Below are 12,598 nucleotides of genomic sequence, written 5' to 3'. Positions count from 1 at the left end.
GAAAAATTGCCAAATACTCGAAGGAAATATCTTAACGACGCTCTATTTGTTCTACAGTTTTCTCATGTCCAAATTTTCGCACTTTGTGAAATGCCTACTGTCTGCTAACTCGCGCACTCTCAGTCGGCGTTTAACCAGTACCGATTTGTTGATTTTGAATTTTAGAAATAATGTAAATAATTCTTCATTTACACTGATGATGTGTATAATTACTAAATGACGTTTATCAACTGTTAATAATTTTAAATAAGATTCTATTATTCGATAAATAACTTTGATAAAAATATTATCTTCTCCATATTCTATTGAAACTCTGCATAATCTTCAAACTTCCGAAGAAAAAACGAATATTGAACGATCTTGAATAACTTTCATGGATTTTAGCTTGGAATATCGGATTGGAACACAATAAATAAGTTTTAAGCATCTTTCCACAAACTCCAACCAAGCTGCATAGTTTTACAGAATTGTAATAGGTTTTTAAATCTCTCGAACTATTTCACAGCATGTTGGATATTTTAATATTTCATACGATCGGAGTGTTTCCAGACTTCCGCTTTTCTTTCAGATAGAATTGTAAGATTTATTTGCTGAACGTCTTACATTGGGAAACTCAAAAAATATTCTTCCAGAATACGGAATTTTTGTTACAAATTCGAAACAGGATTGAGGATAAATATTTCATTAACTGATCGTAGGATCAGTTTCAACCCTAATGTTACTTCAAACTGAATTCGATACAATTATTCAATTATTTTTTTCCCAAGGTGAAAGATCTTTTGTAGAATTCTGTTTTTATTTTGCTACCCCAAATGATATTCAATTACATTCTTAGGACACTGCACAATTTATTTTCAACCATTTGGGATGCGTGTGAGATGATTTTCATTGACTATTTTGAAAAAAGAAAAACTACCAACGGCGAGTATTATCAAACTTATTGCAACGTTTGACCGAAGGAATCAAGTAAAAACTGCCGCATTTGGCTAAGAAGAAAGAGTTGTTTCATCAAGGCAATGCACCAGCTCTCACATCCGTATTGCAATGGCCAAAATTAATGGATTATTTCGCACCTCTCGGATTAGTTTCTGTTCTCTTGGAAAAATGGTCAAAGATTTTCCAACAATGAAGAGGTGATGTCGGCAGTTGTACTTCTGAAACCATCCTCGTATTCAGAAAAGTAATATTTATGGATGCAAGGAGTTAAAAATAATTGGGGCGTTGTATTCAAAACAATTATATTAAGAATTTGAAATAATAATTCTCTTTTACTGAAGTGCATTTCGGCATTTAATCTCCTTAGAGGAGGATTAAAGCAAGCTGGCAATGTTGCGATAATGAGAAGATCCCCGGACTCGAAAATTTATAACTAGAAAATGAAATTCCCTCTGATAATGCCGACGTAATCAAAATTTTAATTAATTAATCTACAATTATTTCATTTAAAGCGTTATGTGATTTATATACAACCAAATGCTTATTAATACATAAATTCCTGAAAATATAAATAAGATTTTGTGTTGTTGTTTTTCGAAAATTGTTTAAACGGATTTGAACTTTGCAAAGAATCGATAATGAATAAAAATTTTCTCAATACACACTCGGACAATATTTCTATATATTCATGTATGTTATTTTTAATATTTAATTTTTCTTCAGGCTGTAGTAAATTGGATTCTTTTCCAACATCTGAACGTTTTTCTCTATCTGCAGGGCATACAAAAGTTTTAACTACCTCATTATTTCAGCTCAGTTTCTTTTATTGTTATAAATACACCAACACAAGACTTCTAGAGTTACCCCTCTTCATATTGCGACGAAAGGGTCGAATTCAAAACCAAGCTGTATCTGGGAAAATCCCCATACCTCTCAGTCGAATGCTTTCTCCATTGTCGGTTTGCAAGGCAGACTATATACTGTCCCTAGGCAGGGCGTCGATACGGCCCTCAAACCATTCGGTGTATATTTGTGGAAGGCGTGGAGAAATAATATACAGGACGTCCGAATTAAATGTTTCGATCAAATAATTCAGATAAGCTATTTAAACGTTTTATGGAAAAACTACTATGTAGAATAAAATTGATTTTTTAAAGGAATTTCTATCACACTGTACAGAAATGCGAAAATAAACTGCCTTTGTCGATTTTGAGATCAAATCTCGAGAAGTTGAGTTTGTTTCAGCCATGATTTTTTTGCATTAACATCGTGTTGTCGATTACAATTAACTAACAGATCAGAATCTAGTTCAAATTTTATGTTGGTTGAGTCTTCAAATTTGAAATATATGATGTCCTTTCTACCACAATGGTATTTTTCAAGCAACTACCGCAATCTCTAGGTCAGGTCAGGTACTTTTGGAACCATCCTCATACACGAAGAAAGCAACAAAAACCGTGGAAAACAAACTAGACTGGTAATGGAATTCTGAGGGCGTGTTGAACATCGAAAAATGACTCGTGAATGTGTAATCATGTTTAATACAGTACAATTCATGTTACGAAGGTAAAGAAAAAAATTTAGAAGGGAGGAGAAGAAGAAATAAATATATATCATATATATTTTGTTAGAGCGGCACGTCTAAAGTTTAGAGAAAGAGAATAAATATAAATATAGGGAATGTATAGTTGTGTAAAACTACGGAATATGAAGTTTATATTTTCATTCTACTTTCCAATCGAACTACTTACAAAAAGCAAAAGAATTCACCATTCATTGAGTTCCGGGACACATTGAAGTGTAGAGAAATAAAATGGCGGTTAAACTTGTTAAAGGAGTAGCGGATAAACCTTTTATAAGACATGAACTCTTGTAAATAATCAGCTGCTGGACAATAAAAAAACTAGAAAAAGAATTATGGGAATTACAAGGGCTGAAGAAGATTAAGATCTATTGAATGTTTCAATCTAAATAAGAACAATTCAAAGAATATTGACAATCTTGTCAGGTCTCAATGAACACCTAAATTTGCTAGATTTAACAGAGGATACTGCTATGTAGAGGACGACAGTCTCCTGAAGTCTTGGTGAGTACGGAACTGCTAAATATAACACCAGGGGGCACATGAAACATAAAATGAAAATATTTGGTAGCTAGAGCTGTTCCACATTTAAAACTTTCTAAAAGAATTGGGATAGATAAATCAGCTATATACACGTACTATATCAAGAAAAGGAGATACAATAAAGACTTTAAATCGCATTGTATATGACTATATATACATCCATATATACAAGGAGGAGTAATGGGTGGAAATATGTTGGAGGCTATGCTGTCTTCAGAGACTAACTGGACAGCAACGAGGTATTAAAGAAACTTCACTTTGACAAGATAAAGCAAAATCGAGAGGGAGGTAGCAATTGATAAAGAGTTGTATAGGTCCCCTCGCGAGGTAATATCTAAAGGAGGTACCGCGGAGAAACAGGAGTCAGATGTAGAAGAAGTTTCTTTGTTGGTATGAGAAACGTTCCGATTCCGACATACCAGGCAGAAAAGTAAGCTAAGATTACAGGGTTAGGAAGCAAATTAGGCATAAGTTTCCAATAGAAACTTATCTAAAACGCACATAAACATTCTCTCAGATAGCCAAGCGACCTTGAATGTTTTGAAAGCTATTGAGTGCCCACACAAATTAGCGTGGGAGTGTAAACAAACTCTGAAAGCAATAGCTAACAAAACAAAGTAGCCTTAATGTGGCTTCCAGGGTATACCAGGAAATGAGGAAGCAAACAGCCTTGCCAAAAAAGGGGCAACGACTCCATGCTTTGACCAGTCGTCCAACGACACTCCAAAACAATCTATAAATTTTCCTGTATACACTTTCATTTCTAATCACGTTGCGTTTGACCTACTATCTAGTGTGGATTCAATATCAACGATGTCGTTCAATATCTCACATGAATGTAGATTTATCAAAAAACATGTTTTTTATTGCAGTCTTCTAAAAGGACGATTTTCCAGTAATTTTTGGAAGAATGTTTGCATATTATTAGATATCTACCATGTGGAAATAAGTTTCTTGAACGTTTTTACTTATATCTTCACCAAGTGGAGTTTGTCGATGAATTTGCGATGTGAGTGGCAGTTCAGGTTATTATTCTTCATATAAATGAGTAGCTTCCGTTTGTTTTTTACCTGCCTCCATATAAAATCATTCGTAATCTTGTGTATTCTAATTAAATAACCATATTAAAAACTAGCAATTCCGTTTATTTGTGTAATATCTAGATTGCTAGTATCAAGACATGGCTTTTCCAATACCTCTAAATTCGCACACATTATTAGTATTTTTACTATTGAATTTATTCCAAAATACAGTGTCATATTCTGAAATGCAAATAATTGCTCAATGTAATTCAGTTAAGTCGAGATTTAGATTTCGTTCAAAATAAACAAACCTCCGACGCACATTGACTCATTGAAATGGTTTGCGGTAAGTTTGGCATCAATTTAAACTGGTTTTAGTCATTTGTATAATTAAAACAGGAAATTTAAAAATGGATCAGAATTATCATTAAAATAAACAAAAACTGTTGTTTTTAGAATAATGTAATAAGTATTATTTTTGGATATTTCAATAGAAATTTGCTTATCTGGATATTTTCAGTTGTTTTCACAATTCAATTTAATTGTTCTTTATAAACAATAATGTATAGAGGAAAATGAAGTTTAAAAAACAAATTTTTCAAAACTAATCAAACTGAAACATAAGAAATGTTAATGAACGAAGAGGTAATAGGAACAAATCTTGAATTAAATCTGCTTCATATCATAAAATAGTATTTTTCTCATCGATCTAGAAAACTTATTGAACAACCAGGTATTTTAAGGGCGTTACATTAGAGGACGCAATTTTATTGTAGGGATGTTTATGTGGGGGGTGAAAGAATCACTAGGAGCTTACCTTCAAGTTTTTGGGGTTGCAACTTATGTCCCGCGGTCGCTCTTTTAGAAAAAAGAGTTCAAACGTCTTTTCATTATATTTCCGTTACTACCGATCTTATTTGATCCCTAGCAATTTTAGAGTGCTCTAAAACTATCATTAATGCATAGAACTACTAGTTCTATTTCGAAATGCAAAGTTAAATATAGTACAAAGCATCCTAAGAATATCCACATTATGGTAAAAAGTCGAAGGCTCCAGCCACCCTATGTAACAGTCACATGGTAGATGCCAAGCAAGGATCTAGGGCGGATAATCATCGGCATAGCTCGCTACATTGCCTTCCCGAATTGTCTTTATTCCTTCTAATAGCTCTTCTCCTACCAGATTCCATAGCACGAAAATAGAACACCGATTATCGTGCAGCTCGACGTCACTTTGCCAAAAATGATGGTGTCACCTCATAAGTCGAGATTGTCTGACTAGCTAGCAGATGGTCTATAAATTCTCTGATTGAGAGAGCTATTTCTACTCTACCCAGAGCCCTCTTAATGGTGACTCTTGAAGTGTTGTTTAATCCTCCCTTTATATCTTTAAAAAACCACTTCTACTTGAGCCTCCAATGGAGGTGCTCTCTAAGGTCTCCGTTGATTTTCCTTTTTAACTTCTTAACTTAAATAGAACCTTATTATGAATATATTGAGCATGAAATTGTAACGAAATGGTTTCAAAATTAGCATAATTGGCAAATGAGAAGGTTTATGTATAAGATATGTGCCAGCCGTAATGAACGCAATCAAACAGATTTATATCTTGCTCCTGAGAAGGCTGATGTACGAAGAGGATTGTCGGTTAGACGAAACGAATTAATTCACAACGTTATAGAGAATACCTACAAAAAAAGATTGAATAGTGATTCCAAGAGGATCCTCATAATCTGAATCCTATGTCTATAGTAACTGTTGATCACTTGAATTAGAAACAATGACATTATTTTGTAACAAGTAGATATTTCTATTGAATACGTTTTCTTATAAATCAGTTCTTTTCCATTTCCTTCCATCAATATCTATTTTGAGGTTTAGAACATCGATTAGCTTTTTGACCTTCATTATATGGTAACTTAAAACTTTGTTTAACTGCGAAAAAATCATTGTTAATGCAATAATTTCATGAATGTTTCGAAAGATCTTGACTGAGGTCATCAGATAATCAAAAAAATAAAGAGTGATATGATATTTTAGGGACGAATTGATTTTTACTTCTTCGACAGAGTACTTGCGAATTGTTAAGTAGAAAATTCATGCCCACACACTAAAGAATTCGTCAGTAAATCAATTTTTACGAGATTCTAGTTTATCAAACTAAATTAATTTTTTCTTTTAGTTTTTTTAACCATTATTTATTAAACTTTTCTGTCTATACATCATATTACATAAAAATCAGGTCACAGCAATATCAATTAAACGGCGTTACCAGTAACATTCCAAGCATCTCTCTTCGGCTTCCTGGCATTGATACTCGTATTCGCCTGGAGTAGAATTTCATCCAAGGTATAGATCCTACATCCAGTCATTCACCAGAATAATTTCATTATACCCTTCTATTGTTTGGTTCGACAACAGCCGGCGGGGAATCCTGAACATGCTTCTCTCAAAGATAATATTGAAGTGTATATATATATATATATATATATATATATATATATATATATATATATACACATTTATATTTTACTCATATTTTGATATTTACCATACCGTATTTAATTTATTCTATTCTTATTCTACTAACTTTTAATCAACCTGTTGCCTTGAAGTTTGACAAATTCTCTCGCTTTTGATGAGACAAGAAATCGCATCCCCGGGAAAAGAATGTGACTCGAAAAAATGCTATTGAAGTATTTACTTAAATTACAATTTCAATTTTCAGTAACCAAAGCAACTTATTGAATATTTTGAAAGTTTCTTATCCAAGTGTCAAAAAATTAATTGATATAGAATCATTATTTATCTGTATTTTTTGTAGTAAAACCAAAGGGTCCAAGCCGTGACACTTATTTAGAATAACTTTATTGAAAATGACGCAAACAGAAAAATAATATAAAACATACAAATAAAGCAAAAAATACGTTTATAAATTATTACCAAGAATTATAAAATGACAAGTATTAAACTCAGAAGATCCTCGTTTTTTTGGTTTTCTTGGATTCAAATAGCATTTTTCTAAACATGTTATAAAGTACAAGGAATCGGCTTCTTTTTTCGACATAACTGTATTTGCTTAAATTCTTCATCTTAAGTAGGATTTTCTTCGGTTAATTTCACAACATTCACTTAAGAAATCCCTTAACATTGAAATGTCATCAGTCTATAATCTCTAGAAATAATTATCAAGATAACTGAGTTCATTGACATGAAGGGTTCCCCTTTTTTCGTGCCTAGGATTTGTGCATATTGATTGAGTACGAATGAATGGCCAGATCTTAGACTTCCTTTCGTTCTGACTAACCTTGCTCATTAAATGTTTATGGGTAATTGGTATTTTGAATGGTACTTAGTCAAAGTATAAATATATATGGATATTATATGAAAAAACAAACAAAGTCTAGTGTATTAGCATTATCAAAGACAGTTATCTCTTATTCTAAAAATTTAAGTACACATGAATCTCATCGGCCCTTCTATTACTATGCCCTTCATGCCACAGGTTAATCCCGTATCCAATTTAGACACCATTAAATTGAAGCTGACAATTCGTCGAGGTGTAAGAAGAACCGCTTGCACTTCATAGACTGAAACCATACAGTTAGTATTTGTCTTCTTTTTTCTTTGTTTGATAATTATTTTTCTTCTATATTCAATAGATAGCTACTAATTTTTCCTGATGATCTCCTGTAACATTTTTATAGCTGTCACAAAGTCCACTAGCACAACTAAAAATGTTTTGCTGCACATAATATTAATATCATACGAAAAAGTCACAAGTCCAAATAAAACACTGTTCCACTTAAAGATATTGTAGCATTTACAAAACAATATACACATAAACATATTTGGACGCATCGCCGACTACTAGCCAAAAAGTAAAAGTGTCACTTCCGCCATCTAGAGGTGATGAGTTGAAGATGATAAATGACGCTTTTGTAGAGGAAAGAACTTTGATGTATATTTAACTCAGTAATTGCATTTTTTTGAGTTGTGAATATCGCGTAAATTATTCAAAGTAATTTTTATATGATATATTTTTAATCGAATTAACTGATGCTATGAGTTTTATAAAATAAATCATTTATATGTACTTCAATCCATATTTTCAAATATATAACTTCGATAATGAACGCGACTACAATGGTTGGGACCTGAATAGAAAATTCAGATTTTGTAAATTGTAGATTTTAATTCTAAAACTTTTAGTTAGAACCATACTTTATCACATTGTTCGTAAATATGAATGACAATGAATGACTTCACTCAATAGCTAATTATTACTTTTTCATCTCTGTCATCATTATTCTTATTATTCTTAAAGACCAATTGTATCAAGATTAATGACAAAAATTAAATTTTTCATTTTTAGAGCATGTTAAATATAGTGTAGTTTTCGAAATATGTCACTACAAAAATTGATTTGCTAAAAAAGATTATCGATATCATTGAATTAAAAATAGTAGGAATTATTCGAAAACATTCCTTGTTTTTCTTAGTCTGAAAAATTATACAACTCAACTTTGATATATTTATTAACTACAGCATCACTGGCCCTTGGGTAAATCCACTGCATCTCTAGCACTCTATCACACTGATGACTTGTTAAACTATAGTTGGACATATTTCAAGTGCAAAAAATTCCACCAGGCAAACAAAGAAATTCTACGGTTCACAATTGTAGTGAGATGCACTTTATCAGTTTCAAAATTTGGTATAATAAAATTTCTTTTTGAAATTCACCCAATTTGTATACTACAATTATTATCTCTTAAAAATTTACTATTAGATATATTTATTTTACGTCATTCTATCCCAATATGAATCAAAATAGATAATGCATGTTATAAATTTGCATGCGATTCGTTATCATGTAGTGATTATCCATGGATTTCATGGCTACTAATAGGGTAATTTCCATGATTTAATGGGTAACAATATACATGTTTATGTCTAAATAATTTGTCGTGATAGGAGCAAGATGTTTATTGCTAATATACGTCGGTGGTTAATCATAGTATATGTGTTAGAATCCGGAAGCAAATAGCTCTAATTTAATACTGAAGAACCAATTTTTATTTCAACATACTTTCAATAATGTCAACTGTATCAATCCTTCAATAGTGGTACATAAAATTTGCCAAAGAAATATGAATTTGCGAAGTGATATGATCTACTATGATTTCAAGGTCAGTTTAAGCAAACAACAAAGTCCTTCGGAAGAAATTGTTTCGTTGGTATAGTGAATTTGGAAGAAGACGGATATCGCTTGGTGATGATAGACCATGTTATTCAGTTACTGTTGAATATAATGGGAGGACGAGAAGAATAATCAAAGAAGATTCAAGATGCACTTATCAAGCGATTGAAGCTATTTATTAGTGACGATTTCCAAAGGGCAGAGCGAGTAAGATTCGCGGGGAAAACTTTAGAAGTTGTAAATAATTTTGAAAATTGTATTTTTCTGAAGTAGTAACAGGTGATGACACATACATACGACTTTATGTTATAACTACCCGCCAAGAAAGCTGTGTGTGGATTAACGAAGAACACCAATAATGAATTAAAACCAAAGATTCCCTTGTATCTCAAAATGTATAGCTTCACCCTCGTATAAACTTTCGTTTTGTCAGTTATATCAGTTTTTATAAGGCACCAGTCGTTTACCAACTTTCATTTCATTACAAGATTTCGGTTAGTATGTAAATTATTAAATGTATAACATGTGTTTTTCGATAAAGCTCCTCTTAACTTATACTTTTGTCTTTTCCGGCAAACAATTCGTCTCCCATTCATTTCTAAACAGTTTTTCTTTTGTTTTGTCAAATTCCCTCAACCTAGACAGTTTATTGTATCTTAGTCTTCATCTTTTTTCCTCTTAACTGATTCTTTCCATAGTCAACATCAACTTTAAAGTTTCTTTTTTATTTATTGTAGTTTCAGATTCTATTTCATCTTATTATTCGCATTATTTGTTTTAAATATTCCTTTCCAATTGCTTCATCTTCATCATCTTCACTTAATCTGCGAAATACTTGAATAAACGTTGCCTATGTTATTGTAAGGATAATTATTATCTTATGTAATCTTTTTTTGATTCAATATCTATTTGTTTGTAACCAAAGATTATTTTATTTATTTCATACTATAATCCTGACGATTTATTGGCTCTGTTTTTGAATTATGCGTATATTTATTACCCATCTCTTATTATTTTTGTATTTTCCGTTTATTATCAGCTACTTCGCTCTTCAATCTTCAAAGCAACAGCTCAATCGTTTTACAAAAGTAAACTATACCTTAAATGAAAGTTTATTTCTGAAGATATCATTATCACAAGCTGGGGACAAGAGACGTAATTAATAAGACAAATATTGTAACAGAATACACCCGAGATTAAATTGAATCCCTATTACAGATAATCTAATGGGATTTGTTACCCATTTACACACAGGTATAGGGTTTTAAATTGTTCACTTGATGTCTAATAAAAGCTCTTTAGTTGAATATCATCGATTTATTTCTTTTTTTTATAGTTTTTACGTCTGAAGCAGCGATATCTCTTCACAGGAAGCATTTAGTGAGTTCTAGTTTTATCAGTTAATTCCTTTATAGCTGTAAATGTGCCGAATCGAAAGAAATTTTGGGCAATGTGATCCCATTGGCCAAATAACCTCAAATGATATGAATTGATGTGAATCGACATCAACAGACATCATAAGACATCGATCAATATCAAATGACAGTAGACGTCAATTCATGTCATTTGAGGTCAACTTTTTAATGAAGTTATTGATATTTTTCTTCTTTTATTTTTCATAGAAACTTCCTTTTATAAATAAAAATTTTTGTCAATATTTACTACATATATATTCATGTTTACTCTTTAAAATTAATATATTTATTCACAATATTTCCTGCAACAGTATATTAGTATCATATTGAGGAATATCTTCAAATATTGAATCAAATGACAAGTTATGCATAGAACATAATGCTGGATCATGTTCCATGTTATTGACTTTAAAAATAATACAGACACCTCAAAATCCCAAGAGCAATAACCCAAAATTAGATTTTTGCGAATGTTTCTCCGAACCTACTTTCTTGACTGAGATGACTACCAAAGTTATTCCCAAACTACTTTAACAATAGCTCAAACCTTTTCTTATACAAGTTTCTTGGGTTTTTCTGTACTTATCAAGTGTAATGGAATCGTAATCTGCCTCCTGAAGGATTAAATGGTCCGGGTTAAAATCCAGATCTGGACAAAACTGGAAATTCGACGTGCCACCTGTCAGAAAGTAGTGGAAAAACATAGACATGGCATACGAAGAAGTTAAGGTTGAATGTGTATTCTTAGTCATGACCTCGTTTTTTGCGTAATTCGTCAATAGCATATTTTTATACCAGTAGGCATTTCATCGTTTGAACTTTTGCAGAGAAAGGTATATTTAGACATAAATACTGTGATTTTCTGTTGCTACTGTTGGAAATTTGGGGTTACAACGAGTGATTCGCTCCACTTGACATAATAGTTATTGACTGGTGGAATTTAAGGTAGTTTTTTAAACCACTTTTCAAATGAATCTTCTATCATGTCTTCATGATAATCAGCAGTAACATATTTGATTCGTTTTCCCTTAGAGCATGATAAATTTGACTATTGTCTACCTAACCGCTATTTTCGTATCAAGATCGTGTCCAGAAAATATTAGGTTGATATGTCTCTCTGTTAAGAAATTGAACCTTACAATCGTGGATTTTCATTTTGATGCACGTCAATTAAGTTCATAACAACCATGGCTTTGTTTGAAAGTATACGATAAGCATCAAAATTATAGTTTCGTCATTTCAACTAAGAAACCGAGATGATTTAAGCATAAGAAATAGATATTCAGTGTAAAATCTGTGTAGGTGTTGAAATTAAAATAAAAATTAATCCAGTGTTAATATTATATGGTAAACTATTCCGTTCTATCACAAGTGCAATGACTTATAGGCCAAACTGGGCATCTTCGACACTAATATCGATTTTATACGGTTTAACGAATATCAACCGCGTTTCAGTTTTTGTAATCATTGTATCAAGAATTTATTATTCGTATCTAACTCCAAACCAATTTATTTCTTTATCGTTCGTGACATTTCCAAATAAAAAAGAACGTAGCGAAACACTATGTGATTGAAACGAAAAATAATTGTTAGATCCACTTAAGAGAATTTGGAAGTACGTGACGAAAAGCTCAATTATTAGACGACTATTCATTGGTGGGGGTTAATAGGGAACAAAATTTACTTTGATTCATATTCATAAAAACTCTTAATATCAATGAATGTCAATTTTAAATTTCTTCAATCTTAATTCTTATGATATTAATTTTTTCAAATCTTATACGTGGTATGTGAAAAAATATTAATTGTACTCGAGAGTAAAGCACGTTTTTTCACAATATGAGAGAATGTTAGAAGGCTAAAGGTTAGCAGCAACTGAAATGTCGGTCATTTTGTG

At 31.7% G+C, this 12,598-nt stretch overlaps 1 protein-coding gene across 3 annotated transcripts in view; it reads left to right on the top strand.

Annotated features, from left to right (window-relative positions):
- LOC130891122 (uncharacterized) overlaps positions 1 to 12,598 on the top strand; it is a 137,558-nt gene that overhangs the window by 66,720 nt on the left and 58,240 nt on the right. Inside the window, exon 3 of one of the 3 annotated variants that reach the window (XM_057795690.1) lies at positions 10,623 to 10,666. The exons of the other annotated variants lie outside the window; for them this stretch is intronic. The gene's annotated coding sequence lies outside the window, so the exon portion shown is untranslated. The remainder of the gene's footprint in view (positions 1 to 10,622; positions 10,667 to 12,598) is intronic. 3 annotated transcript variants of the gene reach the window in all.

The sequence above is a fragment of the Diorhabda carinulata genome, chromosome 3 (assembly GCF_026250575.1).
Source record: "Diorhabda carinulata isolate Delta chromosome 3, icDioCari1.1, whole genome shotgun sequence".
NCBI classification, from domain to species: domain Eukaryota; kingdom Metazoa; phylum Arthropoda; class Insecta; order Coleoptera; family Chrysomelidae; genus Diorhabda; species Diorhabda carinulata.
This window is presented reverse-complemented; position numbering and strand designations above follow the sequence as displayed.